Source organism: Jaculus jaculus, unplaced genomic scaffold (assembly GCF_020740685.1).
Source record: "Jaculus jaculus isolate mJacJac1 unplaced genomic scaffold, mJacJac1.mat.Y.cur mat_scaffold_59_1_489403_arrow_ctg1, whole genome shotgun sequence".
Lineage (NCBI taxonomy): Eukaryota > Metazoa > Chordata > Mammalia > Rodentia > Dipodidae > Jaculus > Jaculus jaculus.
The window spans coordinates 320,503-326,741 of NW_025423506.1; the positions used below are offsets into that span (position 1 = coordinate 320,503).

The 6,239-nt window shown below is 40.1% G+C and overlaps 1 pseudogene; it reads left to right on the forward strand.

Moving 5' to 3' along the window:
• Positions 1-2,635: 2,635 nt before the first annotated feature.
• On the forward strand, positions 2,636-3,135 carry LOC123457475 (annotated as a pseudogene).
• The last annotated feature ends 3,104 nt before the right edge of the window (positions 3,136-6,239 follow it).

Here is a 6,239-nt window from a genome sequence, read left to right on the forward strand (position 1 = left end):
AGGCCACTTTGTACTGATTAAAGGAACACTCCAACAGGAGGACATTGTAATCCTACACATATGCACCTACTGTGGGGGAATCCCAATTTTCTTAAACCAACACTATTAGACTTAAGGTCACAGATAACATCAAACACAATTGTAGTGAGTGATTTCAATACCCCACTCTCATCAATTGACAGGTCATCCCCACCAAAAAAAAAAAAAAAAAAATAGACATCTGGATTAAATGATGTCATGAAACAAATGGACCTAACAGATATCTACAAAACATTCCATCCAAATGCTGCAGAATATACATTTTTCTAAGAAGCACATGGAACATTCTCTAAAATATATCAGATATTAGGACACAAAGCAAATCTTAACAAATACAGGAAAACTGAAGCAATCCATTGTACTTTATGTGACCACAATGGGATTAAACTTCAAATCATGAACAAGAAAATCTACATTGAAGACTGAACAAATCAGATACAGTTGACTGTGGGAAAATTCTGCTCATTAAAATATAAAATAAATTTTGATTCATTCATAAGTGGTATGCTTGGGAGGAAAAGAACAAGAGATCCAAAAACTGTTAGTGTACCCATATATAGACTTCTTACACATTATTCGTGACTTTCAAATAGAGAATTAAGTAACAAAACTGTCACTTACTGGTAAAGCTGGTTCATTGAATCATATTTTCTCATATGCTTCGTTGATGTCCCAACTTGAAACAAGCAGTCCTTCCACATATCTCCATTACTTTCGGTATTTTGCTTTATTCTCCAAAAGCAGTCTGTTTCTGTCAAACTGCAGAAGAAGACAGAAAACATTGGAAGAAATAAGATTAAAATGAATCTGATCAGCTTCCCCATGTCTAGAAGCTCTCAGTCTGAGCTCAGATGTAATGTGCAGCATAGGGTAGATACACACATCACATATGCCTGCTTGTGTGTGTATCCATCCTTGCTACTATTGCTGAGTAGGAGGGATATTTATATCCCTAATTACTTTCTTTTCTAGTCTGTGTCATCCTCCCTTGGGGAATATAGAACACAGCCCCGAAGCTCTGTATCTGAGGTCTACATCAAAGTCAGTTGAAAAACATGTGAGGATCTTCTCTTGCTTCAGGTGCTGTAAGTTCGCGTATATCTAGGCATGAATCTCCTGAGCATACTTGTTTTCAGGCAATTTCAACAAGCCACTTGGGTGAACATCTACTGAAATCAGGTAAGCAGATTTCCTTCGAGTTTTCAAGTCAAAATGTGAGGTGAAAAAGTCAGAAAAGTTTCCTGCTCATCTTATCTCATGAAGACATGGGCATTGTTTCTTCCATTGTTCAAGCAGTGGAAGTAATTCCCATATACCTCACTTCCATGAGTATCATAGCATTTACTGGGAGGTCCATGCAGTACTTACAGCAGTTTCATGCTTGTAATAGCCCACACCTCCAAGTTTCCCATTGTCTGAGTACACAGTAAAGAAAATAATCGTGGAAAATCCAGCAATTCCCAGTCACTCTCCCAATAACAATGCAGACACTAAGACTCATATTTTTGTTCTAATACATGACCTTCCACCTTGTTCCTCAGTTCCCAGAATAATAAGCTGTGATGACCCCGATTCTCATCTTTAACCTTGCTTTTCTCCACTTTCTATTTTTACCTAATTACAGGATTCCACGTGAAATTTAACTTTATATCTTATGTTCATACACTGAACTTCCACCCCCTGAGCAAGGTATTATTTTTGTTGTTGCTTTCACATTATGTGTTATTGGACAGTAAATAAATTAATGTGAGGGGCTGGAGACATAGCTTGGTGGTGAAAGCACTTGCCTGCAAAGTCAAAGGACAGCAGTTTGATTCCCCAGAACCAATGTCAGCCAGATGTACAAGTTGGCACATGCATCCAGAGTTAATTTTCAGTGGTTGGAGGCGATGGTCAGCCCCTTCTTTCTCGTGCTTTCTTTTTTATTTTTTATTTTTATTTTTTTTTTGGTGGGGGAGTTTTCGAGGTAGGGTCTCACTCTAGCCCAGGCTGACCTGGAATTCACTATGGAGTCTCAGGGTGGCCTTGAACTCACAGCGATCCTCCTACCTCAGCCTCCCGAGTGCTGGGATTAAAGGCGTGCGCCACCATGCCCGGCTCTCATGCTTTCTTACTTTTCCTCTGCCCCATTCTCTCTCTCAAATAAATAAAATTAAAATTAAAAAGTGAGTGTGGGATGAGGAGCCGGCTTTTTATTAATAGGAAGTGTATAAAAAGTTGCACAAATTTAGGTAACATCTTTTCTGTGAGTTAAGATAGATCTTAGCACTTAGCTCAACTGCCTGATTTATTTCCTTATTTCAAATCTAACATTTTAAAATCATTAGCTAGGCTTGGTGGCATATGCATTTCATCCCAGCACTTGGGTCTCAAAGGTAGGAGGATTGTCATGAGTTTGAAGCCATTTTGGGACTACATAGTGAATTCTAGTTCTGCTTGGGCACGACCCTACCTTGAGTAAAAATTTTTAAAAAAATCATGACTCACTGATTTTAAATCTAAAAAGAATCATCCTGGAGGATTCTGAGAGGCTAGGTGCCACCGTAAGAGATGCACTTGCCAAAAGTCCTGAGGCCACTGGTCCGGAAACAAGCAGATGGACGCGCCCCTGGTGCCGCAGAACGGAACCGGGAGCAGGGCCAGAGGGTACAGAGAGGGCCGGCAGTCGGTACCCACCAAAGGCTCCAGGAGAAATGTCTCCAAGCAGGAAGAGAGTGTGTATCTGTTGAAAAGTCAGGATTGCACCAGAGCCGCTGAACAATTAAAGAATAATCCACGACACAAGAGTTACCTGGAACAGGTGTCTCTGAAGCAGCTCGAGAAGCTGTTCAGCGCTTTATGAGGTTACTTACAAGGACAGAGCTTGGCAGAAACGATGGAACAAATTCGACGGGAAACCACCATTGATCCCTAGGAGGATCTGAGCAAACTAGATGACAAAGAGCTCGCTAAAAGGAAGAGGATCGTGGATGAACTTTTTGAGAAAAATCAGAAGAGGGATGATCCAGATTTTGTTTATGACATCAAAGTTTAGTTCCCACAGGATGCACAGCTGCAGGTCTGTGCTCGGACACAGAATCATCTGATGACTTCTGATACCTGACACTTAACTTACTGGCTAGCAACATATCCATGTTTCTACAAATAATACAGATTTGTTGGAGAAAATCATTGTTTGCTAAATGTACATATGTTGGGTCATAAAACCAGTATTTTACATCTAGTATGTAGGCCTATGAGTAATACAAGAAAAACAATATAGCAGTCTGTTTGTAAGGTGCTTGTAATCTAATCAAGGATAACTCAAAAATTTGTGAAAAGATGAACACTATGAAGCAGCGCCACATGCTTGATAAAGACTAAAGAATGTCAGATCATAGGTGACTGGGGTAAAATAGTTGGGAAGATGTTTTCCTTCAGTGGAAAAGTGGGCCTTTAGCCCTTGAAATGTTAAACTTATGCAGGAATCCAGATGAGAGCAACTGAAGAAAGGGGAAGGACATGGCAAAGACACAAGAAGTAGAAATATTTATTTGAAGAAGAATGAACCAAGTATCATTTGACAAGATTGGGATCACCCTTGTGCATTATGTGTTCTGTGTGTTGACGCCAGGAGAAGAGTACTGTCAAATGTCTGGCAGCTGTAAGTGGATGCCGTGTGATGGACAGCAGGACAGTTCTGTCCTTCAATCAGGATACAAATACCAAAGAAACTCTGAAACCCAGAACCTCTTCCCATTAAATGTGAAGTTGGAAAAATGGGAAATCTACCCATAAAAATAAATAATAGGTACTGCCAGTTTTAGACCTGTTTATGAGTTTGAGTATGCAGAAGAGGATCTCTGTTTAACAAGGTAATGTGTGTGCAGATATATTTGTTCTTATGTAGTTGGTAGAACTCTTATGTCCTCTACAAGGATATTATTTATTAAATAAAGCTGTAAAAAGTATTCACTCTTAAAAAAAAAAAAGGAAGTAGGGGAAATCAGCCATGAAAAGGGAGGAAATTCATCCTTAAGGACAGTGCAGTGTTGAACATGTTGTCATTAGCATTTACTGTCATTATTTCCTCCTTTTGATTTTTAAATATAAATCTTTTTATTAACAGCTTATCTTATATGTACACATCAAGTATTTTTTATTAGTTTTGTACTCAGTATATAGAGTCAAGTTTGTACCATTGTTAGCCTGTTCCATGTCCCCCACCCTCCACAGGGACCCTTCTTGTTGGGGTATATGGGCATGCATTGTGGAGTTAGCCATCAGTTATGGGTAGGAGGAAATATCTCTGTGTATCATGACCCAACGTTTGACTCTAACATTCTTTCAGCCCCCATCTTCCGCAAATTTCCCTAAGCCATGTTGGGTTCATTTTAGGCATTTTTTCACTCTTATTCCTTGTCCTTTCCCCCATTCTGCTGGGGGTCTTCTTCCTTAGGGTTACAAGTATTCCCCATAGAGTTGTGGGATATGCATTGTGAGAGCAGCAGTCAGTTATTTTTGTGGGGCAGGAATACCTCTGGGCTTGATGTCTCAACATGTGACTCTTACAGTCTTTCCACCCCCTCTTCCACAAAATTCCTGGAGCCATTTCTGGTGGGCTTTAAATCTACTTCAGTGATAAGGTCTTAGGAACCCCTGGATCTCTGCTTTGGTAGGTGTTGAGTATCCTCAGGGTCTGTCTCCATAATACTGGCACTGGTTATGAGGTTCAGCATGGAAGTAGCATTCTTGCTCATCTCCTCAATTCCTCTGGGGTTGCATCTGTGGCTTGGCTGAAGTGTGAGGGGTAGCTTATCTCCTAAGGTCTCACCACCTTCTGAAAAAGAACAGATTCTCCAATGGAGAATGAGTCTGTATAGTTTAATTGTGATAAGCATTATTAATTTAAGGAAATTTTGATGTATGTAACCCCTCTTTTAGCCAATGACTCATCAGATCTTGACACTGGAAAGTGTAACCTTTGTCCCCATAGGATTCTGGTCTGGTTCTCAATTCCAGATATGGGTTCCTTTACACTGAGTGGAACCCTTAGCCAACAAGGAAACTACTGGTTACCCACTAAGCCTGTGTGCCTCTATAGCACTGGAATGTACATTGTGTCAGGGCGTTTGCTTATGAATAGCTTAGACATCTGGTTGTTCAGATCATTGTTGGCCACTTTCCCCCAGTAGTTCAGGAAGTGCATCACAGCTCTAGGCAGGCTAACTGCCTGGGTACTGGCTCTCCTCCATATTCCACACAGGACTCTTCATGCTCTGTGGCAGCTGCATATATTGTGTTCAAATTAAAACTACTATGAGACTTCACCTTACTTTAGTGAGGATGGTATCATTAAAAAAAAATCAAATGAAAACAAATGTTGGTAAGGATATGGAAGTAAAGGAATCCTCATTCACTGTTAGTGGGAATGTAAACTTGCACAACTACTACGGAAAGCAATATATAGATTCCTAAAAAGGGTGAACATAGAGCCACCAACAAACCCAGTTATTCCCTATTGGATATCTATTCTAAATGCCCCATGTCTTACTACAGAGATATCTTCTCAACCATGTTTATAGCTGCTCAATTCATAATAGCTAAGAACTGTAATCAACCCAGGTGCTCATCCCTGGATGAGTGGATAATGAATGTATGGTACATTTACACAGTGTTACTCTACTGAGTAGTAAGAAAAAAACAATACTGTTCAATTTGTAGAAAGTGGGCATACATGGAACAGATCATACTCAGTGAACACACATAATTACAGGAAAAATACTCCACATGTTCCCAATCATTTTTGGCTCCTAATCTGGACCAGATTGAGTTGCTTGCATACCTGATAGGCAACTCATGGCCCAGAAATTAGGGTTGGAAGGTTTTGGAGGGATATGAAAGATAGGATGGGTTAGGTTTGGAGGGGGACACAAATCCAAAATGAACTAGTACCATAGAAACCTTTATCCCTGGAGGTCAGCTAAAAGATATAAGTTTAAACTGGAATATGGGGAGAACACCTAAAAAGAAGGGCCCTGGAGAGGATGGGATGAAGCCTTACTTTAATTTTGTTGTTGTTGTTGCCATGGAACTGTAACTCTCAGAAACAGAAATTTGTGGCTATCCGCAATGAGCTGTTGATCTGTCAGAACTTCAAGGTCCCCTGCCCCCGCCAAAAAAAAAAAAAAAAAAAGAGAGAGATATTTCTGTCAAAGCAC